A 27,392-nucleotide genomic window follows, 5' to 3' on the forward strand; every position below is an offset into this window, starting at 1 on the left:
AATTATTCTGTTTTCCCGATTTTCCCTCCTATTTTAATATTTCTAAAAGCAGGAAACACTTTACTATTGAAACAGATATTTAAAGTTTTGATATCTCTTTATTTTACCCCATTTTGGGGGTTGTGTCTCAAAGTTGATGGTATCCCTGAATTGAGTAAATCTAGGAATCTTTTTTGGGAAGTTCAGGAGCTCTTCTGATTCCCTTTAACTCTTCCCCCTCCACCCCAAGGAATGCGGGACTGACTGGAGTCCAGGTTGTCCTGATAATACTTCCTTCCAAACGTTCTCCTGGTTGGGTAATGTCACAATCCTCTATCATCCGTTAGTTCCTTATCTATAACATAATGTATCATGATTACCTGCTGTTCCTTATGTTTTGGGATACTCTTCCTTTGTTTAATATGTAAGATCTATATAATTTGGAATGTTTCTGATCTAAGCATAAAGAATCCAAATGCCAAGATATAGAGGTGAGCAGCACATGGTCTCCTGAAGCTCTCAAAGATGACTTAGGAGGCCCCAAGTGCAAACATCTCCAAATTAGTGCCAGCCTGACTCCCCCTGTGGTCATGGAGGCCAAATCAGGAGGCTGTGATAGGATAAAGGTCTTTCTTTCTCTCCTCTTTCTGATGTGAGCCTGGCTCAGGTGGTTCACTTTAGAGCTATGCTAAGTCTGGTCATCCCCAGCTCCCTGAGAGGGACTTTGTGACAACCACATACCCTCCCCATTTGTATGAACAAGACTGATCTTCGCTTCCTTGTATGACTGCAGAACCCCAAAGGGCCAAGGGGTCTGGGTAAGGTCTTCATGATGCTTGCATGTGGTAGGTTTATTTCTCCTTTATGTTTTCTTCCTACCATGACCGCTCTGTTTTCCAAGTGTCCCTTTTGAGTTTTCTTTCATGGTGCCCGCCCAGCTGAGCTGCTATGTATGCAATAATGTCTACCTCTTATTATATCTGGTGGGATACACCCTGGTCAGCATCTCTAACAGCAAAGAATTTAAACAATGCCATTTATAATGCAGCTATACACAGATTAACAGAATGTTGAAGGCGACATTTCCCACTGTCAGGGCTTTCAGCTAAAGGCTTGTAAAGTTCGTAAGTACTTCCATAGTTTAAAGGGAATGCTTGAAAGTGGCTAATCCCCCTTCCATAACTCTACCAAAAGAAAATAGATTATTCTGCTACTCTCACATTCTATGGATAAAGAAGACAAGCAGTTTCAGGAGAGCTCATTCAAGGGGAGAGTTCTAGAAGGGGGTTTTATGGAAGTAGTTGGTTGTTGATGTAGTAGAGAGCCTTAGGGGGGGAGGGAGTGTCCCCCACTAGCATGCCAAATGAGCACTTGGGCTACAAGGTAACCTCTCAGAGTCTGAGTTTGCCCCCAAGAAGGGAAGCTGCCTCACTGGCTGGAGGCTGGCTGAGCTGAGGGGATCCACAAGTCCATCCTAGCGCAGTGACGGGTGGTGAGATCCTTCCTGGGAGACACTGACCGTGTTCCCTGGAGTTTGTGCATCTACAGGAATATACTAGCTTATCCCTCTTGTCTTTGTAACTGGGCAGGGAGAAGGCTGATGGGAGAAGTCTGTGATGTCTGGAAGGCTAGAGAAGGCAGCTGGGAGAGCTACACTCACACGTTTTTGTGTGATACAATGTGAGCATTTCTATGGGGAAAATGAAGTCATGGGTGGTAACCTGGCAAAACTTGTCTCAAAGGTACAAGGCCCAAGACGATTTTGGGGGTCAGGGAATTCCAGCAGTAGCAGTTGTGCAGATGGACCGCCAGGGCAGGAGTGGGGACTGGGGCTGGGGCAAAAAGTCATCAGGGGGGCAGATCACCCCCAGGGCAGAGCTCCCCATGAGCTTTGGAAAACCATTCTTGCACCCCAAGAAAGAGCCATCACGTGGACCTCTGCCCAAGGGGAAACCCAGCAACACTCTGGATGAGAGACTTCTCTTTTTCTCTGATCCTGTTCCCACCTGCTGGAATCTGGAGGTTCAGTAAGCAGGATGCAGAGGGAAGAAGAGGAGTGTTGACACTGTACAGCCCCACTCAAGGGCCAGGCTTGTGCTGTGAAATGGACCTGAGGCTGAAGCTTACATTAAATTAGTAAGTTGGGTCAGCTGGGATCATTTTATAAGGAGGCTCTTCTAACTACTGAAACCGACCGAAAATCTCCATTATCTGTCTGAGACACCATCAAGAAGTGAGAAAAGAGATCGAAAGAGGCAGGTTGGCAGTGACTGGAGAAAAATAAAGCCTGTTCCTGATTGAATCTCAGCAAAGTTAGCTCTTCAAAAAGCTGGTTACTCAGCTTAGGTCACAGATGAAAACATTCAGGATGAGCTGTCAACATGCATTGCATTACTCTCCTGGGCTGCCTCCACGCTTCAGGGTTTGAGGGGCTGTGTTTTAATTCAAAGGGTCCTCTCCTTTGCTGGTAGGATGTTATTAATCTTTCTTAGGGTGAAGAATAGAATTGTAAAATAATGATAAGGAATTATTATAAAATAAAGATTATAATAAATTATAATAATAGCAACTAATATTTGACAATAGCAGAAGGAGACACATTTGGTTGTCCACAGTGGGGTGGAGAAGGGGACAGATTCTACTGGCATCTGGTGAGTAGAGGCCAGGGATGCTGTTTAACATCCTGCAATGCACAGGAGAGTCCCTTCAACAAAATGTCAATGGTGCTAAGGCTCAAAATCCCTGAACTAGACCCTCATCCCATTATCACAGGAATGTAACAATATACGTATCTTAAAATACGTATCTTAAAATACAATATACGTATCTTAAAATAACCTTTTTTAAAATTTTAGAATTGTTTTAGATTAATAGAAAAGTTGCAAATACAGCACAGGGAGTTCCCATACACCCAGTATCTATATCTTACAATGGTACATTTGCACAACTAATGAACCAATATTGATACTTAGTTATTAACGAATGTCCGTACTTCATTTAGATTTCCTTAGTTTTTGCTAATGACCCATTTCTCTTCCAGCATCCCGTGTTACATTCGGTTGTCATGTCTCCTTAGGCCCTTTAGACTATGGCAAATTTTCAAGCTTTTCTTGGTTTGGAGACCATTGACAACTTTGAGGAGTACTGGTCAGGTGTTTTGTAGGCTGCCTTTTAGTTCAGGTTTGTCTGATGCTTTTTCACAGCCAGACTGGGGTTATGGGCTTTTGGAAGGAAGAACACAGAGATCAAATGTCATTCTCATCATAGCATATGAGAGGTACATGTTATTTACATGACTTGTCAGTGTAGATGTTAACCTTGATCCTTCAGCTGAGCTAGCATTTGTCAGTAAAGTTATTCTCTCTCCACCCCTTCCTGTACTGTACTCTTTGGACAGAATTCACTATGTGCAGCTCACATTTAAGGAAAGGGGAATTATGCTCCATCTCCTTTCAGGGGGAATATCTACATATATTATTTAGAATTTTTTTCTATTTTTTATTTTTTATTTCTATTTTTTTCTATTTTTTCTACTATTTAGAATTATTTAGAATTTTAAGCACAGGAGATCTGCCTATTCCCTCTCATTGATTTATGTAGTATTCAATCATGTATTTATTTCAGTGTAGCAGATTGAACGGTGGCCCCCCAAAAGATATGTCCACATCCTAGCCCTTGCAGCCTGTGACTGCGACCTTATTTGGGAAATGGGTCTTTGCAAATGTAATTAAATAAGGATCTTGAGATGAGATCATCCTGAATCATCTGGGTGGGTCCTAAATCCAAGGACAAGTGTTCTTTTCTTTTTTTTTTTTTCTTTGTACAAAGAAATGATCATTAGATAGTCTTTTTGTTTTTAATTGGGGTAAAGTTGTTTTACAATGTTATGTTAGTTTCTATTGTACAGCAGAGTGAAGTAGAGTTCCCTATGCTATACAGAAGGTTCTTATTAGTTATCTATTTGATACATATTAGTGTATATATGTCAATCCCAATCTCCCAATTCCTCCCTAGATAATCATTTTTAATTTTTTTACATTTTTTAAAATTGTACATGATTTTTTTGAATTTTATTTTATTTTTTATATAGCAGGTTCTTATTAGTTGTCTATTTGATACATATGAGTGCATATATGTCAATCCCGATCTCCCAATTCATCCTACCAGACAAGTGTTCTTATAGTAGAAAGCAGGCAGCGGAGAAGGCCATGCGAAGATGAAGGCAGAGATTGGAGTGATGCAGCCACGCGTAAAGCACTGTGTGGAGCTACCAGGAGCTAAAAGAGGCAAAGAATAGATTCTCCCACAGATCCCATCACAGAGCATCACCCTGCTGACACCTTGATTCCAGATTTCTGGCCTTTAGAACTTTAGAAATTCCTGTTGGTTTAAACCACCTAGTTTGTTATGGCAGCCATAGGAAACCGATACAATCAGTATGGGCTATGGATACTTATGTTTCTTATATATGGACTTTTGTACATGCAGTAAGTCCCCTACATACTAATGAGTCCCGTTCTGAGAGCACATTTGTAAGTCCAATTTGTTCATAAGTCCAACAAAGTTAGCCTAGGTACCCAACTAACTCAATTGGCTGTGCAGTAAGTCCCCTACATATGAACCTTCAAGTTGCAAACTTTCAAAGATGCAAACGTGCCCCTGTATGCCAGCTGTTGGACTGTAGTACTGTACTTTTCAAGGTACAGTACTGTAAGATTTAAAATGTTTTCTTTTTTTTGTATTTGTTCATTTGTTTTTTATGTATTATTTGTGTGAAAAGTATTATAAACCTATTACAGTACAGTACTATATAGCCAATTGTGTTAGTTGAACTTATGAACGCACTCTCGGAACAGAACTTGTTTGTATGTAGGGGACTTACTGTATAGTACTGTACTGTAATAGGTTTATAATACTTTTCACACAAATAATACATAAAAAACAAACACAAAAAATAAAGAAAATGTTTTTAATCTTACAGTACAGTACCTTGAAAAGTACAGCAGTACAGTATAACAGCTGGCATACGGGGTACGTTTGCATCTTTGAAAGTTTGCAACTTGAATGTTTGTATGTAGGTGACTTACTGTAATCCATATACAATTTTTATATATGAGCTTATTCATATAATCCAGTACTATGTTATTTATTTTAATGCTCAAATTTTTCCAGCTCTGGTCATTGGGAACTCTCTCATTTGGCAGCAGCAGTTTTCCCCAGGCATCCCTACCTCCCTGGTGTACGTTACCAGTCCTTTGAGTACCCTCTCCAAGGTCCAGGGCCTGACCCTGCTTGGCAGAGCCTGAGTCAGTTCTGCCTGGAACCTGGCTGTCTCCAAATCCTAAACTGGAAAGTGACGTTTAATGTTTTATTACTCTCTAATTATTCTAGCACCCATCAGTACACCCAGGAATGTTAGCACTGCTTTCCAGAAGGCCTGCCACAGAGAAAAGAATTAAGCAAGAATGCTGGCATGGTGCAGGTTTTTCTATGCCCGCATCCCTAATTTTTCACATGTTTTAGCCATATCCTTGCATAGCATTAATGAGAGGAGACAGAAGCAAAAACATGCTGCCAGACAGCTTCAAGATTGGCCTCCTTCACCGATATATTTTCATGAGAAGACAAAGGTAAAGACAAGTTTTCTGTTAGCAAATTCGAAATTCCAGGTACTCTAGGTCAGGCATACATCTGATTAAGCAGGGCGTCTGTAGATAGCTGAAATGAAAGCCAACATCCTAGCTTCCCCGAGGAATTTCCTAGAAGAGGTGAGGCTTACAATCACAGTTGTTCTTCAGATGTAATATGAAGAAACAGAAACTTCTTTGTAATTTTAGACTTTCTCTTTCTGTCGGCCGGAGAGGACTGATAGCCAGTTGCTACATATCTTGTAGAATTATTGTCTTTCTCTCCTTCACAGCAGATCCATTTGTTCTGAGAACTGCTAGTGATGTAAAGAGTGGAGATGACTGAAAAATAATAAGAAGGCTCAGTCTCTGATCCCCCCAAAACATGTACCCCCTTCAGAATTTCCCGTGTTCATAAATGCTCCTGATTTATTAGCCTAGAAGCTGGGTGGTCACCTTTGGTCACTTAATTTTTTCCCTTCTCCCTCTCTTTTCCTCCTCCTCCTTCACTCTCCCCCGATCCCATTCAAACACCAAGTACAGACCATCTTTACTTCGTGAAGCCTCCTGTATCTATTTGATAACTTTGCTTCTCACAGCCAGCACCCTAATCCAGACCCTTATTACTTTATTTCTGGAATATTGCAAGACTTTTAATTACCCACTTTCAGCCTCTCCACTGTGTTCCCCAAAGTGCACTAGTGCATTTCCTAAACACAATCTTGTGGCTTCTTATTCCTCACCCCATTATCCTTTAATGTTTCCTCCATGTCTGAACAAGAAGGTCCACACTCTTCACTGTTACTTTTAAGTTCTGCCAGATCCCAAGTTTAGCACAACTGTACGACTCTAATTTCCGTAACTCAGAAATGGAATGAGGGACTTCCCTGGTGGTCCAGCGGTAAAGAATCCACCTTCCAGTGCAGGGGACGTGGGTTTGATCCCTGGTCAGAGAACTAAGACCCCACATGCCAAAGGGCACCTAGGCCCGTGCACCACAACTACTGAGCTCGTGCGCCTCGACCCGAGAGCCTAGGTGCTGCAGACTACAGAGCCCATGTGCCCTGGAGCCTGCATGCCACAACTAGAGAAGAGAAAACCCCGCACACCACAACTAGAGAGAAGCCCGCGCCACAACCAAGAGCTCATGTGCCGCAGCAAAGGATCCCCGGGTGCCTCAACGAAGGTCCCGTGTGCTGCAACTAAGACCCGACGCAGCCAAAAAAAAAAAAAAAAAATTAAAAATAAATAAATAAAAATATACCAGTCCCTAGGAATAACTTTAAAAAAAATGGCATGAAACTTTCATGCTTACTGAACTGATTATTGACCCTGGACAGATGCATATTCCTGCCTATTATAATTTTCTCCCATTCTTCCCTTTGTCTCGAGTGCCCTTTCTTCTTCTTTCCACTAAGTCATCCATAATTTAAGTCCCCTGCCCTAAACATGAGCTCCCCTCTTAAGGATCTACATTTTATCTCAGCTTCAAGTGATGGCTTCCATCTTTAAATTCTTGTGTTCTCATTGGCCATTCCATATTTTCCAAACTGAGTCCTGCAGAAGTGTGCTATGGCAGTGCTTCTCAAACTTTGGCATGTGTCAGGATCACCTGAAAGGCTTCTTAAACAGAGAGATTGCTGAGCCCCCGCCAGAATTTCTGAATCAGTAGGTCTGTGGTGGTACAGAATGTGCATCTCTAACAAGATCCAGGTGCTTTGGTTCTTCTTTTATATTGAAGTATAGCTGATTTACAATGTTGTGTTAATTTCTGCTATACAGCAAAGTGACTCAGTTATATGCATATATACATTCTTTTTCTTTAATATTCTTCTCCATTATGGTTTATCCCAGGAGATTGGATATAGTTCCCTGTGCTATGCAGTAGGATCTTGTTGTTTATCCATTCTAAATGTAATAAGATCCAGGTGCTTTGGATGCTGCTGGATTAGGGACCACACTTAGAGCACCACCATGGTTCCTATGGTTTAAAATTTTTTGTGTCCATCGGAATCTTCTGGGATGCTTGTAAAAAAGCTTGATTCCAGGGCACACACCTTTGTGGTCTGATGAGGTAGGTCTGGGTCAGGTCAGTCTTTCTTTTCTTTTTTTTTTTTTTTAATCAAGCCCAAGGTAATTCTGACTCAGCGGGTCCTCCTGTCTGCCTGAGAAGTTTTGTTCTGGAAAATGCAGGAGTTCTCATTTCTGAGGATAGCGGTGATCCCGTTTGGCCCTTGTCACTTAGCATCCCGTGGCCCTTACCTCTGAGTGTTTGGCCTATTGTTCTACTTAGAGTTAGTCTTTTGGGAAAAGTTTCTTTTTACTCTCAGTCTCTAGCACTGTTATTTCCACGGGGGAGAATACTCATATATTTTGGATATCACCCAGTTAGAAAAAGGTAATTCCTATGAATTATTAATTCCTATGAATTCCTTTGATGCGCTGTGAAAGAAAGTATTGGATTGTGAGTGAGGGTGGGTGGGAGGCCTCACACTGGGCTTTGGGAAGAGGCCTCAGGCCATTTTGAATTCCCAGGATTGGCCTCTACTTTCCCCAGTGTGGGTAACTGAAGACCAAGCCTCATTTTCCTCTGTTGCTTGAGGTGAGAACTGAATTGTCATATGCCTGTGTTTAAGGCACATTCTGATTTCTAAGTTAAAACTAAGCCACTTTGTCCTGTATTTTCAGGTAGTTTCTCATGAATGATTAACTAGTGAATCTAAATGTCACTTTCATTTCAACTTTTTAAGAATAAAAAAGATTGAGGGCACAGATGAAGTGAGGAAGATGAATTTTTACTTCTGTCTTGACTGATTGCTTAATGTTTCAGCAATGACCATGTGTGTGAGATAAAAGGGAGCTTGGGGCACTGTTGCATGCATTTTCCCCGTGACTGTATGTACATGGTATAGAGAGATTGCAGTGTGAAGTTCTCTCTATTGCACTGACCAGTCTGGAGAGGTACCCCCATTTCTTAACAGAGAAGCTAGGGGAAGAGGTTAGGAAGTGACCACCTTCAGAAGAAAAATCAGAATTTTAAAAATTGCATATTTAGTTCAAAAGAGCGTTTTCCTAATTTGATCACTATTAGCATTTCCCAGGACAGTGTTCCCCAGAACACCCAATAGAAAATGTTTATATAAAAATATATATATATATATATATATATAGAGAGAGAGAGAGAGAGAGAGAAAGAGAGGTGTATATATATATATATATATATATATATTTCTGTGTCATAGTAATAGAAATATGCCAGAACTTTCAACCCCTTATTTTAATTATTTTAAAGGAATTATAGAATTATGCACATTCCCTGTTATAAAGGATGATTCTAGAATATTCTGATGCTCCTCGGGACTATCACAGTGTTTTAAAGTTCAAATCCAAAGTAGTTTTAAGAAACTCAGTTAAATAAATATTTATTAATTTTACCCAGAAAAAAAGTTGTTTTTTTAAAGAATTGGATTTTATTTTAAGTAAACTCTAAATTTTAAAGTAGAGAGAAGCTTACAGTGCAAACTGAGGGTCAGACAGATGAAGTGACCTGCGTAAATGGAAAATACCTGAATGTTCAATGATAGGAAATATTGGGGAGAAAACATTGTACAGCTATACAAGGGAATATAACACAGATACTAGAAGAAAGGAAAATTAATGATACAGTGACTTGGAGGAGTGTTCTTATGCACCGTTGAGTAAAAAAGAAGCAAGTTACAAAGTAATATGTGTTATATGATATCGATATTGAAAACAAAACAGAAAGCAAAAAGATATGTAAATAAACATCTTTTGATATGTCTGAGCTTAAAAAAAAAAACATGGAAGAGTACTCCAAAATGTTGGCACTGGATAGGAAGGGGCAGGAATGAGTTCTTTTCTCTGGTTTTTCCTTAATGTCTCTGTGTTGTTTGCTTGGGGGAACTGACTGTACATTGCTCTTGTAGATAAATGGAAAATTCAATAAGATATTTCTTATCAAAAGCACTCAGAAGAGGAAGTCCTCAAAGTGTTCCAAAAATTTTTGTTAGAAAAAACTACCGGTCTTTTCCTCTCCTTTAAGTGGGCCGTAGCGACCTGTCAACTGTGAAAAAGAAGAGAACTTGGGAAGTTCTTGAGCGCACTTGCTTTGTCCTCAGGTACTGAACTCTCTTCCCTGTGATGCCGTTGAAATGATTAACCTGCATTAAGAAGGAGGGACTTTAAAGCAAAGGTGAACTTCACTGCTGCCTAAATTATATTTTTAAAAATTGCTTGAAGGGTTCTGAATATTGAAATTAGAAATGTCCAATCAAAAGATCCCCTATTTTGTCAATTTCATCATGTAACCGATTCACAGTGAGAATTACTGTGAATCCCAGAAGGAACCCAAAGCAGCTCCCCATATATTGTCCTTGGTCTCTAGAGGTTTATCATGGAGATAAAGAGAAAAGTCTAAATACTTATAAAAATTCGAGAATGTAATGAGACAAAAAATCTCTGCTCAGTGCCCACCATTCAAATAACGAACAAATGAATAAAGGCTGCCAGATTTCAGTAAATGCTACAATGAAAATTTTTGCATAACTAGAAATAAAATATAAAATAAAATAAAAATTCGAGTCTCTGCAAAATGCCTTGATTACTTCAAGGAAAATAATTCATTTAAAAAAAACCAGAATATAAAGGAATTGGAATATTTTTTTGTTGAAATTGTGCTAGAGGACAACATATGCCCTTTACCCTCCTCCTTGAATTAATTGTGATTATGAAAGTGGCTGCAAAGGTGGCTGAGCCTTTGATATTATTTACATATTTTCTCAGTTTCTTCTTCTGTGGGCTCTGAAGGGGGCCACTTTTATAAATCTACAACTGAGACTGCTGCTTCAAATATCCGTTGAAGAAATGTAATGATTTTTCCCTGGCAATGCTTGCATCTTCATTGGAGCTCTCAGAAATCAACTCAAGAGCTCTGTAGGCTTGCCTTCTTTTCTGGGCAGCCTTCCAGCCAGGGAAGGTATCGAAACATTTTGTGCTTAGCCCTTCGGACATTAGTGGTCTCCCTGCTGAGGCTACCTAGAACCAAACTGCTTCCTGAATGTTGTGACTGCCTAGAGCACCATTATTTTTTTTTCTTAATATTTATTGGAGTATAGCTGATTTACAACGTTGTGTTAATTTCAGGTGTACAACAAAGTGAATCAGTTATACATATACATATATCCACTCTTTCAGATTCTTTTCCCATTTAGGCCGTTATAGAGTATTGAGTAGATTGCCCTTTGCTATACAGTAGGTTCTTACTAGTTTTCTATTTTATATATAGTAGTGTGTATATGTCAATCACAATCTCCCAATTTATCACTCCCCCCCAACCCCTAATAATCATAAATTTCTTTTCTACATCTGTAACTCTTTTTCTGTTTTATAGATAAGTTCATTTGTACCCTTTTTTTTTTTAGATTCCACATACAAGCGATATCATATATTTGTCTTTGTCTGACTTACTTCACTCAGTATCACAATCTCTAGGTCCATCCATGTTGCTGCAAATGGCATTATTTCGTTCTATTTTATGGCTGAGTAATAGTCCATTGTATATATGTACCACATCTTCTCTACCTATTCCTCCGTTGATGGACATTTAGGTTGCTTCTATGTCATGGCTATTGTAAATAGTGTAGAACACCATTATTATTAACAATAGGTACTCATACGGTCTTCTCCATTTGCAAAGTGCTTTATAATGGTATTCACTTATTACTTATTAGATGTTAATGCCTAATTACAGGACACCTTTGCCAAGCCTTAGAAGGGTTGTCTGGGTATGCTTGGCTCTGGGGTGGGCCGCCCAGCCCCTTTCCTCCCTACTGGGCTGAATGAATGTGGCCTCACTGGTATCAGTTCATCAGCCCAGTATACCACCAGCCCCTTGTGTATCTGTGCCCTGAGGATAGGAACCTGGAGAGCAAACCAGGTAAATCCTGACCTGATCCTGGGCCGTATTCAATCCTTTGGTTCCAGGTTATCATTTCTGCTATGAAGATTGGGTACTTATTATTTTCTCAGCAGCAAGGACCACCTCCTTCCTTCCCTTAGATCTGAGAAACATTTCTAGTTTCAGTCACTAGGAAATAATTCTCCTAAGAAAGACATATGGATAGTTTAAAGTATATTTTTAATAATATAGTGGAGGTACTTATCATACTGTAATGTACATTGTGTCAGTGAATATATGTCTTTTCTAAAATGGTGCCTTTTTTTCCTAAACAAAAACCATTCTTCTTGTCTTATTATCTATTGGCATGGCTTGTCAGAACTTCATAATCCAGCTGAGCGATTGAGTAAGCAAAATATTCCTTTAAGTTTCCAAAGCATTCTAAAGAAGTTTAGAAATACAGTCTGAGTTTCTGTTTGATTATGAAAGAGAAACAATTAGAAACTGGATGGCTTTACAGAAATAGAGACACAGACTCAGAGAACAAATGTATGGATACCAAGGGGGAAAGGGGTGGGGTGGGAGGAATTGGGAGACCAGGATTGACACATATACATTATTGATACTATGTATAAAATAGACAACTGATGGGAACATACTGTATAGCACAGGGAACTCTACCTAATGCACTGTGGCAACCTAAATGGGAAGGAAGTCCAAAAGGCAGAGGATATCTATATGTGTACGGCTGATTCATTTTGCTGTGTAGTAGAAGCTAACACAACAGTGTAAAGCAACCATACTCCAATAACAATTAATTTTTTAAAAAAGAAGGAGGGCTTCCCTGGTGGCGCAGTGGTTGAGAGTCCGCCTGCCGATGCAGGGGACGCGGGTTCGTGCCCCGGTCCGGGAAGATCCCACGTGCTGCAGAGCGGCTGGGCCCGTGAGCCATGGCCGCTGAGCCTGCGCGTCCGGGGCCTGTGCTCCACAATGGGAGAGGCCACAGCAGTGAGAGGCCCGTGTACCACAAAAAAAAAAAAAAAAAAAAAAAAGGAAACTGGATGGCTTTACGTTTTGATGAACCCCAGTTCAAGGCCAAAGTCAGAATATTGGCTGCACATAATGGTGTTATTGATTACCCTTCCGTATCTGGACTGGTTAGCAATTGATGCAAGATATTGCTGCTCTGACCGTCTGTAATTGTCTCGTTGTTAGTTAGGGATGTTCCGGTTCTGGATCTCTTCCCTGTTGCTGTGGAGTTGCCCGCACACCCGCCTTCACGCACTTCATTGTTGGGGTAAACACGGACATTGAGGCCTTTCCCCGTTTCCCTGGGACCTAACCCTCTTGCTGTCCTCTACTATCTTCCTAATCTGGCCCAAATGGCCACAGCCCAGTGGAACTGGGGTGTCTGCAGCATCTGTCTGTGGAAAGGATGGGAGGAGCTGACCTCAATGTCTTTCTCATTGGTTTCAATTCTGGAAGAACTAGAACACACACAGAAGTGAAGTGAAGTGTTTTTTCTCTATAAGATGGGGTTGACCGTGGAACAGTTACATGTTCCTAGAATTATATTTCACTCTGCATTGTAATTTATTCCCTCTCTTATGTAAGAGTGATATCTGCGTTTATTTTACAACTCCTTGTGAAGAGGGAGGCATATCCAAAAAGGATATTAGTCTCACATCTGAAAACCATCCCTATTTTGAAGAAAGTTTAAGATCTGGGGAAGCAGGACCTTGATTCTCATTAAGAGAGTTTATTTCAAGATGTTCTTCTCCCATCCCCTTGATGCTAGGGAACAGGTATTTGACCAAAGCTAAGCCTACAGTGTTCCTGCCTCGGACTTTGACTCTGGGGCCATGGTACATAGAAGCAGGGGGGCATTCTGGAATTCGTCTTGGAGCGCTGGCACTGGTTTCCACTATCTAGTGGCAGTGAGGTTAGCAGTGGTGCTGTAATAATGGGGCCGAAACAGGGTCCTACATAGAGTTCCATTGTCATGATTTTGGCTGTGGTTCTGGCCTCCATTTATTTTGCCCACTTTCTGTGCTTTATTGGTTAACTTTGCCTGAACCCTGTGATTTACTCCACATCCGTTGGATAAATTGCTTTTTGCCTTCAAGTAATCAGAGTTGGTTTCCATTATATGACACCTAAAACCCTGAACAGTACTCTTGTTCTGGGGTCCAGGACATTGATGACAAAGAATCTATTTGGACAGTAGCTCTTTTCAATAATAAAAGAAAGTTTTTCTTTGAACTTAGGGGTTTTTGTGTCAGCGAACATATATATTCTGAATTGTCTCTGCAGTACAGAGACCTTTAGCCACTGTGTTTCTATTATTTTAATGCTTTATGCTCTTAGTCGCTAACTGCATGTGCCATGCAAATGCTGATGGTACAAACTTCCTCTAAATTCTTCTTGAGGTAGGCTCTGCTAATTTCTTTTGTAGATAACACAGCTGCAATCGCCTGTGAATTCATGCTGTGATGAGAGAAATTCTATAAATATTCTTGGCTTCGGGAGGGGAAATAATAACTTCTAGGAGAGAGTTATCCAAAGAATATCTTCACCATTACCTAGGGGATGTATTCTTTGATTTGTCTTATCCTCAAATGTTTACACAGATTCAACAGTTAAAAACCATTTGTGTTGTTTCCCTACAAATTTGCTGTTTGCTTCATGCATATTTACAAATGGATTATATTTCCTTGTCATTTTGGGGAACTATTTTCATAGTGCTAACTTCACATGACAGATTTCTCACTTAGTGAGTGGATATTATTTTAGTCTATGTGACCCAAATTTCTGGATTGGTCTTTAGGGACAGGTAGAGTGTCTTTTGTATTTCACTTATGTATGTTGAATTCTTTACGTACTGCCTAGTGATGTGTGCATGCAAATGCTTATTTAAATTAGTATTACCATATTAAAATTCATCAAAATACCCAGAATTGTGTTATGAATTAACATACATATGCAGCATGAAATGAAAAAGTAAACTTTCTGAATAAGCAAAACATTTATTCAACCACCGTTTATGATGGCTTCTTACAAGGTACAAGGCCCTTTGAGGAGAGCAGAGGCTGATGTGGATTCTGCCCTTGAGGGATTATCTATTTAATGAAGGAAAGTCACAGTTTCACTGGGAAGTTTATACCCTAACGGTAACTGTGTGTTGGTAGTCAGACACAAGTATGAACTCCTTCTTGGTTTACATGTTCCTGACAAATCTTTGGAAGTAAGCATTTGGAGATGGAAAGTTCATATCCTTTAAAGGCTTCAGTCTCTAGTACAAAAGTCCCCGATATCTCTAAACTAATATTCTAAGGCCAACTTCTATTTTCGTAGTTATTCTTAATAGGATAAGAGTAAGATTTTGAAACTCTGAGGCCTGAAAGAGAATAAAAACAGAGAGGAGTTCAGAGCAGTTTAGACCGGGAACGAAGCACAGGTTAGCTGGGTCAATCCCTTTGGTTTACCAGGAGTCTAAAGAAGTTCACCTTTTAGATCATTGGTACGTGAGAAATGACTAAGGCAACTCCCTTGATCTTTTTTTTCCTCTTCCATCTCCTCTCCCCACCTTATTTTATTCTTCTGGAGTACCAAAGAGACCTCCTGGGAGTGTTTTCATTTTGAGTAGAAGACAGAGCTGCCAGTGCTAATTTGGAGACAGCTACCATGGTTTTAGGAAGTGAATGGGAACCCAGACTACCCCTTTGTACTGATGCAGCTTCCTTGTCCATGGTCTTATTAATGATTACAGAGCAGTGTTGACAGATTTTCTCTGCAAAGCATCAGAATGAATGTTCTAGGCTTTGTGCACACTTTGGTCTCTGACCAGCTACTCTGCTCTGCCACTGTAGTGTGAAAACAGCTATAGACAATACAAGTGAGTGTGGCGTGGCTCCATTCAACTATGTTTATAGAAACTGAAACTTGAATTTCATGTAATTTTCACGTCATGAAATATTTTCTTTTCAATCATTTGAAAACAAAAATCATGTTTAGCTCACAGGTTGTATCAATTCAAAAACAGGTGGCAGTCAGATTTGGCTGGTGGCCCACAATTTGCCCATCCTTGTAGGAAATCCTTATGGAATGTTCATTATATGCATCCTGATGAATCTAATCTAGTTAGATTTGGTGCTCAAAGAAAATCAACATAAGGTGGACATAATTGCCTCAACCCTAGTTAGGATCCCAGAATCTTAGGAATTATTTTCCTTATCTAGCTATATTTTGAAATGATCAGGTGGTGGCCCAGAGAGAGAAAATAACTACCCAGTGTGACCTGGGCAACCTTTCAATGTCAATTGTCAACCTCTCTCTTCTATGATTATTCAGATACCCAGTTCTGCTGGACTGCGCCCCATATATATTTCTTTATTTTTAAAAAATTCTTTATTTTCCTTTCTCCTCATCTTTGGGATTCTCGTTGGGTGATGTCTGGCAGCACTTAGGGAAGGCAGAGGCCTGTTTGTCTACTGACCTCCTCAATCATCAAGGAAGCTTCCCAGGGGAGAATTGTGGATGAAGCTCCATATAAAGAGGTGAGGTAGTTGTTGGGAGGGCTTCAAACTGCTGAGTCATTGCTGTGTCATGATTTACAAGTTGCCATTTCTGTTACAAGGTGTGTGAATTTACATACAATTTATAACATCAAATTCAGGGATACATTTGCCAACAGCTTTATACAGGGTGGATCAAAGTAAAGGACAGAAGCCTAGAGACTGAGAAGAAAAATGAGATTAAGATTTCATCAACGCCCCAGATTTTAGCCATACATCAAAGATGTTTGTTCTGTTGGCTTGTTTTAAGAACATGCTTAAATGGGTTACTGTATATACTTTATTTCTCAGAGAAAGGATTTTCAATGTTGATAAACTAGAGACATTATGAGAAAACCAATTTTTTCTTTTTTTTGTATTCATCCTGAGATAAAAAATTCACACGTTAATTTAAATGTGCAGGAAAAATAGTTTCTCTTTTACTAGGACTCTCTGCTGTCTCATTTTTGGTTGAGATTCCCAGGTAATAAGTCTCAACTATTCCCACATTCCAAAGTGAGAAACTGGGCCTCCTAATCAGGACTTGCAAAGGAGGTAGTCAAAATCCTGTTTTGTGACCCTTAGCTGGCCGCCTACCCCAGGCTATGAAAGAGATCATGGCATATGGGAGAAGAGCCTGGAGCTTGGAGAGAGGATTTATTGGGGAAAAGTTGGGACTTTGAGTTTCACGTTTCACCCAAGTTTCATATTCCTCTCCCTTGATCTCTCACCTCCCAACATTAAAGGGATTCTTCTTTCTCAAGTCAAGAGGCAGGGCTTCAAGGTGATCACGTGCAGAGCCTGAGCTGTAAATCCTACAGTTTATAACATATGCCTACAAAAAAGTCTCCAAGCGTGAGAGGCTGGCTGACCTAGCCTGTGGCAGCAGAGGACAGGGCTGTGTTTGGGAGGTGATGTGCTGTCTCTGATCATGGGTCAGAAGTTCCTGTCACCTGGTGCCAGATGAAGGCCACCTGTGAAAGCACCAGCTTAGAGTTGTTTTAGATCCCACACCAAGGGCTTCTGTGGGAAGCAAGAAAGTGTCAACAAGAAGGGGCTGGAGATGCCACTAGATGCCAAGGCTGACAGAGGCGTCCTAAACTATTAGCAAGAGGGTAAATTGACCCTCATCAAGGCAACTGCAGGTGAGAGATCCCCGACATGGACATGTTGTCTAAAGAACACACAAAGCATTCTACAACAGAATCAGCTTTCAACACCAGCTAGAACCAAAGCTAGATTACATCGGTGCCAATTAAGTGGTTTCTTTCCTCTTCTCCTCCCTTGGCTCCTGTCCTGGAGGGGTTAGAAGCCATAGCTGAGAGGGTGGGCTATTCAAGGCTGAGACCTTTTCTCCCTTCACTTTTTTTTTAAAAATTGAAGTATAGTTGATTTACAGTGTTGTGCCAGCTTCAGGCATACAGCAAAGTGATTCAGTTATACATACAGTTGTGTATATACAGTATATATATGTAATATATATTATATATATATTCTTTTTAAGGTTCTTTTCCATTACAGGTTATTACAAGGTATTAAATACAGTTCCCTGTGCTCTACAGTAAGTCCTTGTTGTTTATCTACTTTATATATAGTAGTGTGTATCCCCCTTCCCTTTCAAATGAGCTTAAGTCCTAGCTCTTGCCTATCCACAACACACCCAGAGCTGTTGTTGCACAATCTTGTAAGAAAAACTTTCTAGGAAAACAATAAAACCATTAAAATAATGCAAGAAGAAAACATTTAAAATAAGCAAGTAAAAACTACTGACATGAATGCAGCTTCTGATTTTATTCTACTTTGCCTCACCAAAGTGTAAGAAAGACTTTCTGGGTGGTGAGGAACATTGAAGATAGTGCTAGGAAGGGTTTGGATGAGAAGAAATCATGATGGGAAAATTCTAAATGTGAATATTTTAGTAATAAGGAGTGAAAAATTTACTTAGAAGACTAAGTATGGGATTATGGCCATTGAAAAAAGAAAACAAATTCTACTCGGGAACGAGAAGAACCCTGGAGACAAATGAGGGAGTGGGTAGGCTATGTAAACTTATTTCATGGTTAATTTTTTTTTTAATTTATTTATTTAATTTATTTATTTTTGACTGTGTTGGGTCTTTTTTGCCGTGCGCAGGCTTTTCTCTAGTTGCAGTGAGCGGGGGCTACTCTTCGTTGTGGTGGCTTCTCTTGTTGTGGAGCATGGGCTCTAGGCACACGGGCTCAGTAGTTGTGGCTCGCGGGCTCTCGAGCGCAGGCTCAGTATTTGTGGCACACGGGCTTAGTTGCTCCACAGCATGTGGGATCTTCCTGGACCAGGGCTTGAACCTGTATTGGCAGGCGGATTCTTAACCACTGTGCCACCAGGGAAGCCCTCGTGGTTAATTTTTAATTATTTGGATTCAAAATTTGACTTTTAAAGGGAGGAATAATATGCAATGTGTTAAAAATGAGGGGAAAAAAGCTTTAAAGTTGGTGGTGCAGGAGATTGAAATGGAGTTTCCTATACATTTTTAGTAATTTTTAGAATAAAAAACTGAGCGTCTATAATGTGAGGTCAGATAATGTTTGATTATAATGAATAAGCAAATCCCACCCAATATAAAAAATTTAGTTTATAATTAAAATTTAGCCTATAATTTCAATGGTCTTCTTTGCTATATGTTTCCTTGAACTTCTCAGAAGGAATAATACTAAGCATTTCAATATTATCTCTTGATTTTCCTGAATATGAATTGTTTCTTTCAAGACCTATTTGCACCTCCCTCAGTTCACTGGATTATTCTGAATTTTATAGAGCACACATCAATTAGCTGCAATGTGGGTTGGCAAACTTCTTCTATAAGGGCCAGATAGTATGTGCTTTAGGCTTTGTGGGTCATTGGGTCTCTGTTGCGACTATTTTGAATTCATTTACACTATGTAAATGAATGAGCATTGCTGGGTACCATTTATACTTTATTTAAGTACACTAAACATACATTTCATGTAACTGTCATGTGTCATGAAATAGTTTCTTCTTTTGATATTTTTTCAACTATTTAAAAAGGCAAAAGCCGTTCTTAGTTTGCTAGTTGTACAAACACAGGTAGCAGGCTGGATTTGGCCCGTGTGCTATAGTTTGCAGAGCTCCGACTTGGAAACAAAAAGGAAAAAAAAAATGAGTGAGTTTTTGCCATGAAACTGCTTTAAAAATTATTTTTTTTGTCCCTGAAGGTTCAAGAGGAAGAATTTTTTTACATGGCTATGATAGTAATAATAACAGCTAATATTTCTATAGTAGGTTCTATGTGCCTGATGCTTTTTGAAGTACTTACCTCTATTTACTCACTTCGTATTTAACTCATTACCTTATTATGAGAACTATTAAATAATTTGCCCCAATTCTCAGTGTTAGTGAAAATCGTAGGGTCAAGATGCAAACCCAAATGGTCTCATTCCAGTAGGGGTGCACTTAACTATAAGGCTAGTTTCTCACTTATGAGAGTCACATGCCCAGTGAAGCCCGCCATGTTGTATTTGTGCTTCAGTGTTCTTCAGCAGGTCTAGACAATTTAGCAGGGGGCTCTCATTTAGAACCTGTCTTCGAGGTGGTCTCTGAAGTCAGAGGGATGGAAAAATGCCGAGCAGTCTTTTGTTTCAAGTCAATACATATTTTTTAAAAATTTTTGAATAACATAATTTTAACAGGCAAACGGATCATCACAGGAAGGCTTCCAAAAAAAGTTTTTAATGAGAGGGAAGAAAGAAAGCTTTATTGATTGATTAGTTGATTGATATTAAAGATAGGGCAGGCTTCAAGGTTTTGTTATGTGTATTATTTGAATTAACAAGAAAAAATGCTGTTGAAGCGGGTCCACTGGGGACTTGGTGAGTCTGACTGTCCTCGGGGACAATCTAATTTGCAAGTCACTAAGTAATCAAAACAGGGACTATAGACCATAAGGAGACAATTGGTCATCAGAGACCCCAAGTCTGTGAAAATCTTCTCAACTATGTGGCCGATTGTAATCAGTCTGTGAAACAAGTTACATCTTATGTGTATGTGTGGGTGTTTGTTGGGGGAGGACCACACTTCATTTGTGTGGTGAGAACAAGAGGTGCCCTACAAAAGGCTGTGTTCTGCTGAATTCTAGCTGTACCACTTTTGCATTGATTAACATTTGGCAAATTCCTTTCCCTCTCTAGCATCCAATTTCTTCTCTGAAAAAAAAATAAGGATGATAATATTACTAAATTGACAGGTTTTTTGGAGAGTAAATGCAATAATGTATGTGCATTGCAAACTATAAAAGAACCATACATATATTCATCTTTTTTAATAAAGCCAATGGAAAAAGACAAATTCAAGCTGTACATTTTGGTTTAAATGTAAAGGAACTCTATAGCTGCCTGCATCAGCAAATTAAGTTAAGACATTTGCTTTTTTTTTTTTTTTTCCAACAAGAGCTATTCTATTGCAGGCAGTTTCTAATATATGTGAAAATGCAGAGTTGGTGTCACTTTAGAAATATCTTAGGGGATAGATTTTGGAAAATATTTGTTTTACATTCCTTTTAATGAGAAAGATTTTCCCAGTTTTGGTCTGAACTTTTTATGTTTTAAAAGACACTCAACTAAAGTTTCTAACTCTAAGTAAACAACTTTAACTAAATACAGCTCTAACTAAAGTTAGAAATGTGTGTGGTGGCCTCTTAAGGAAGGAGGCATGCTATTTGATAAAAATCTCAACATTTTTGGTTGTTCGTAGCTAGGGTTAGCATTCAAGAATAAACTGATGTTTCATCCTTCTGTTTTGTGTTATTTAAAACTGCCGATGGGGCTTCCCTGGTGGCGCAGTGGTTGAGAATCCGCCTGCCGATGCAGGAGACACGGGTTCGTGCCCTGGTCCGGGAAGATCCCACATGCCGCGGAGCAGCTAAGCCCGTGAGCCATGGCCGCTGCGCCTGCGCGTCCGGAGCCTGTGCTCCGCAACGGGAGAGGCCACAACAGTGAGAGGCCCGCATACCGCAAAAAAAAAAAAAAAAAAAAAAAAAAAAAAACCTGCCGATGTTATTCTTTCCAAGGTTAACCTTTATTGTTTTTAGCCCACTCTGCTAGCATCCAGAATTAAATTACTGGCTTTCTTCAAAATTATCTTATCTTTAATCAGGTAAAATTTGCCTTCTTTGTGGTTTCAAGATGGATGGGGTGTACGTGGGAATGGGGCTTTGTGTTGATTGGAAGCGTAGCTCTTTGGCGGCAAGGATCTTGCTGGGTGATTTCTGTTACATGTAAACACATGCAGAACAGAAAGCGAAATGTGTTACACATGCGTAGGTCTTAGCTAAGACTACCATAACAAAATACCGGAGGCTGGGTGGTTCAAACAACAGACAGATTTCTCATAGCTCTGGAGGCTGTGAAATCTAAGATCAAGGTGCCAGCCGATTTGGTTCCTGGTTAGGGCTCTCCTGATGGCTTGTAGATAGGTGACTTCTCATTGTGTCTTCATGTGGGGGAGGGAGGGAGAGAGAGATGGGGGGTGGGAGTGGGGGAGAGGGTGGGAGAGAGGGGAGAGACAGGGAGAGAGAATGAGGGGGGAGGAGAGAGGGAGAGAGAATGAGAGGGAGAGAGAGGGAGAGAAAGGCACTAATCCCATCATGGGGTCTCCACCCTCATTATCTAACTACTTCCAAAGTCCCAACCTCTTAATACCATCACATTGGGGGGTTAGGCCTTCAACATACAAATTTTAGGGAGAGCATGAATCAGTCCATAGCACTGTAGAGACCACTTCTCTGCAGCAAATCCTCAAATGGGGTTGTTCTTGCTTGCTTTGGAGACAAAACATCATTAATTATTCCAAAGCTAGCCAAACAGTCACTACAAATTGAACTGTTGTGGAGCAACTAAATAGAAATTCATCCATGACTTTTGAAAACAAGCAAAGTGGTGGTAGGACTCCCCCTGGTACAAGGATGATTCAGGGAAGGAATTGCTTGTGAATGCTTGTAAAATCTCATTTCGATACATTTGAGAGAAACAGAAGTAGCTCTGTTACGTTCCAATTATATTTAAATGGAACATATTAGAGCACAGAGGTGGTGTTATTTACTCGATTTCATTTATCTAAATAAAACAGACATTCTGTTTCTATGTCCTGGTTTTGCTATTTCTTCCTTCTTTTCAATAACACTTCTTTTTCATCTCCTTTCCTCTGTACCATATTGAGGTACCTGCCTTGGAGATATTCTATCCCTGACCCCTAGTTCTGGCAATTTCCTCACTCTCATTCCTTTTCAACCTTCTTTATTCCTCTGGGTCTCTAATACGACAATATACTGTAACAGTGGAAAGCACTAATTCTGAACCGTAACAGTGTTTTCATTAAACAGATCAACTGCTATGTGGACAGGGACTCGTGAGCACATCTGTTCTACAGGATTTTTCATTTAATATAATTTTCTGAAACCACATCAGCAAAGTACTACCATGATAAACTGTCCCTGAAGACATGGACGTAGGTTTGCTAATCACAACTCTAAATTTAAATGCTATAGGGCTTCCCTGGTGGTGCAGTGGTTGAGAGTCCGCCTGCCGATGCAGGGGACGCGGGTTCGTGCCCCGGTCCGGGAAGATCCCACATGCCGCGGAGCAGCTGGGCCCGTGAGCCATGGCCACTGAGCCTGCGCGTCCGGAGCCTGTGCTCCGCAATGGGAGAGGCCACAACAGTAAGAGGCTCGTGTACCGCAAAAAAAAAAACAAACAAAAAAACAATAAAATGCTATATAATCCTGGGATTCTACTTGTATTTATTTGCTGCCTTCTGTATATGAAGGTAAACTGAGCTAGTGTTATTTAGTTGTGGATTTCATGTTTTTCTTTGCCTAGTCCTGGAGCTGGGCCTTTGTGGAGTTGCTTGGATCCCTTGGATCATTTGGCACACAGTGGTAAGGCTGTTGGCCTTGGTTAGGAGGAACATTTGTGGAAGAACATGCTTCTTTATGCCAAATTAACTATTAACTGCTTCTTAAAAAATTGTCCCCACTTTAACCTCATTTGATAAAGTTATGATGGAGTTTATATAAGATCCAAGAGCACAAATAATATTGCTCTAATAGTTTGCCATTGGTGGGCTTGATTGAAGAGGTTAATAGTATTCCTTGAATAATACTCCTTATTTCTTTTCCAAAGTCTTGTAAAGTGCATCTGAGACCAAAGACACAATACAACTGTCTCTCTGACCCTGAATTTCAGATAAGTGAGACCCAAAAGGGATTGTGAGTATGGCAGCCCATACTGGGGGCTATGATGCAGCTACCAAGGAGTGAGTGAGAGCTGTGTGTCTTCATCTGTAGAGCTGTTAATGATGTATTAAGTGGATAAAAGCAACTTATAAGTGATAATGGTAATTATTATTATAGCCAGTGTTTATTGATAAGTTACGCTTGTTCAGTCATTGTGCTAAATGCTTTAATTACATCATCCCACTAAATTCTGCCAGCAATATGGGGTAAACAGTATTATTAATCCAACCTTTATATAAATGGCATGAGGCATGGAGAAATTAGGTGAAGTTGCCTAAAATCACACAGATGGTAAAGCCTCCAGAGGCTTTTCATACATATGCATGAAAACAATGATATGATACTAAAGATTTTATAAAAAGCAATGGTCTCACCTCTACCCCTTTCTAACCAGCAGTTCTACTCCCCAAAGAAAAGCCCTTGTAATCATTTTTGTTTCAGTTCTGTTTAACTTCACAATTCCAGATAATTATTTGATATAAAAAAAATTAGGTGCCACTTATTGATTTATTTATTTCATGATGATAAAGGATGAGCTCACTCATACCACGTGATGCCCTCCTTCCCTTCCTCTCTTTGTTTTTTTAATGTTATTATCATTCTACTTCTGTTGGTCATCGTTGCAGCTTTATATTCTTTTTTTAATGCTAAAGTTGATCTTTTTTTTTTTCTGCATTGTGCCTTCTTTGCCCCGTGTGGGCTTTCTCTAGTTGCGGCGAGCAGGGGCTACTCTTTGTTGTGGTGCACGGGCTTCTCATTGCGTTGGCTTCTCTTCTTGCAGAGCACAGGCTCTATGCACTCGGGCTTTAGTAGTTGTGGCGCGTGGGCTCAGTAGTTGTGGCACATGGGCTTAGTTCCTCTGCAGTATGTGGGATCTTCCTGGACCAGGGCTTGAACCTGTGACCCCTGCAGACAAACTCTATTGGCAGGCAGATTCTTAACCACTCCGCCACCGGGGAAGTCCCGTTGCAACTTTAAATAACAGTGTAGTGCTTTGTTTTTTTCATTTCCTAAATTTTATCACAACTCCCCCCCTCTATATTCTCTATATTAACACCTCTGACTTTCCCCTTCTTGTTCCCTCCTCTACTCTCTCACCATTGCCAGGATCTTTAACATTCATGTGGTTCTGCAAATATCATCAAGAGTTCTGCGGTTGTCTTGCAGTTGATGTGGAAAGTTGAAAACCGCTAACTGGAGTTTATATAGCTGTGAGGGTGGGTTATTCTTGGATCATGTAGGAACTAGATTGCATTTCCTTCTCTTCAGGCCCAGTATCTCCAACCTTGAGTGGAGGTAGGTGGGTGACCAAGGTACAGGGCCCAATGAATGCTGTTGTTCTGAGTAAAGACCATTCGTGAATCCCCTATTTTCAGCCCATTTCTCACTCTTGTTCCCTCTGAGCCCTGATCTGCAGTCTCCTATATTCCAAAGAGCTGATCTTCTCCAGTTTTCTATGCAGTCCTTCACGGACTTAATGCTACTAAAAACTCTACTGAAATCTGTAGGTATTTTATCTGCTTCTACTAATATTTTATTTGTTCACATTTTAATGATTTTAATGGATAAAACATTGCAGTTAAGACAGCCTAGATCATAGCCTCCCAGAGGGAAGTTCGGATGTCTTTTTTCCCTATGATTTATGAGCCTAGCACGGCCTCTTTTAACACTTTGGAGAGTCAGTTCCTCGGGGTCCTTTTGATCTTTGAAGAAGCCTCCTAGGAGAGTTGACAACCACACTTCTAAGATTGCTGATCTTGGCAACCATTAAATTAAAAGCTAGAGTATTCCCTTAAGATAGCGATGCGTCGCTTCAGAGCACTGCCAGGTGAAGGGAATCTGGCTCTGTATAGGAAGTCTGTGAAGTGAGAGCTTGGGAGTCACTAAGCGTCAGTTCTGACCTTGGACCAGACTCCATTTAACCCATGTCATGCACTGGGAAGCGGGAGGATGTCACACCAGGAAGAGACTCCTCGGGTCTTTTGCCAGTTTAACTCTCAAAAATAGACAGGATGTCTGAAACATTTCTGTAGGGCTCTGGGGAAGGAGGCTCGAGAGCTCAGCTGTCCTAAAGTGAATGGTTGTAGTCATTGGAAGGGATTTAATCTGGCCAGGGAGATGTTTCTGTTCCTGTTCCTCCACTCCTACTTGCAAATAATGCTCTATAATGATTCAGGGATGTTCTGTCATAATTTTCTGGATACCAGCTAGCCTTGAATAAACCTGATTGAATGAATTCACTTTCTATTTAGAAAGATTTTCCAAAAGTTTCCTAATATATAGGAACTCTTTCTTCCCTGCTGGGGAGAAACTGACAATGATTCTCTCCAAACAGACCTTTAGGATATAATGGTGGTTTACCTACTAGTTTATTTATCTAGACAACATATAGAAACCTGTCACAAACAAATAAAACCAAACAAAGAAACACACAAACAACAGAGAGACTTGGAAACGGAGCACACGTGACGTGCTGTGACCATGCAGAGCTCTGGTCTCCTGTGAGGAGTCTCGGCCCTCCGAGCAGCAGGGGAGTGACTCTTGCTGAGCTCATGGAGGAGGGCCAGCTGCCATCTTGGGAAGCTGGGAACCCTCCAGAAAGACAGACAAATATGCCAGGGCCAGGTCCTCATTAGAAACCTCAGCTAAGGAGAGTTTATTACACCTCACAATCTGACCGTGTGCTCAGTTATTGCTTGAAATACACACCCGGAACATCCTTCCATCCATGGAACTTTCCAGAAGCGGCATTCATGCACCAACATATCTTCTCATTTTCCCTCCCCATTTTCTCTCTTCTTAGGTCGCAGTCCTTCAGGGGTGTTTTGGGACATACTCTCCAGTCACTAAAAATCTAGTGACAGGAGGAGGGGAAAAAAAGCAAAAATCTCTTCTCTTTTAATCTTAGGTTTTAGCATCATCTAATTAAAAGACCCCTGGCTTTTAAAAACCATTTCTCCCATGTTCAAGGTCTAAAGTCCTTTTCTTAGGCTCCTAGAAAAGGAACTATGATAGAGCCTCAGAGTAGATAGCTGCCCTAATCTCAGTGAACACTCAAAGGACAGCTTATGAGCTTTAACTCAAATTCAGTCCTCCTGATTCCACTTCTTAATAAGACCAGCCTGGCACATCCCAAAGCAATAATATTCTAACCTGGCTGCATATCAAAATGACTTGTGGTATTAAAAAAAAAAAAAAAAAACAGAATATAACTGAGACCCAGACCTACTGTATCAGAATCTCCAGCCTATGGGGCCCAGGAATCTACATACTCTCAAACTCCTCAAATGATTCTGAAGTAGTTTTCCTAGGAAGGTGTGTGCAGGTCACTGTCTTAATATATATAAATGCCCGGTAGCAATCTGCTTATAAGCCTTCTAAAACCTGGGTACAATTTGATGAGCTTTTGAATTTTATTCACTCCAAGCATGAGGACTAGCTTCATAACTTGCAGCACCTAGTAGAAAATGAACATATGGGGCTCCTTGTTTAAAAAATTATTATGACTTTCAAGATGGGGACAGCAGAGCACTAAACAAGTACAGGGCCTGGTGCTACTATGCAGGTGGTAAGCCTATGAACCCAGCTTTTCTCAGCATCTATTAGCTGGTGGTGATTATAGGGGACAGGAAGGCTGGGATTAACAAGTTTTGATCAGTAGGGAATTTGGAAGGTAAAGATGATTTATCCATGGGTCCTTTCTCAGAAAATAGCTCCCTGCGTGAGACAGGAAAGTGGCTGGCCAAGTCAGGCTGCCGTGTAGAGCTGGGTACGTCTGCTCTGCATAGGTTGAGAGAGCTTTATTTAGTCTGTGTGATGTCACCCCCTTGTGTACGCAGTGTACGACCTGCACAACTACACGCGGTGAACCTGAGTAAAGATAAATGCCAATCAGAAACTAGTGGAACATGGCTGGGAAAAAACATGCACATCTCTGGTCAGGGTCTAGATTTATTGATTATTTAAACGAGTCCTTATTTATTTTCCACTGTACTAGATAATTAACTTAAGACTTCATTGAAAATGATTAC

The sequence above is a fragment of the Kogia breviceps genome, chromosome 5 (genome assembly GCF_026419965.1).
Source record: "Kogia breviceps isolate mKogBre1 chromosome 5, mKogBre1 haplotype 1, whole genome shotgun sequence".
NCBI lineage: Eukaryota > Metazoa > Chordata > Mammalia > Artiodactyla > Physeteridae > Kogia > Kogia breviceps.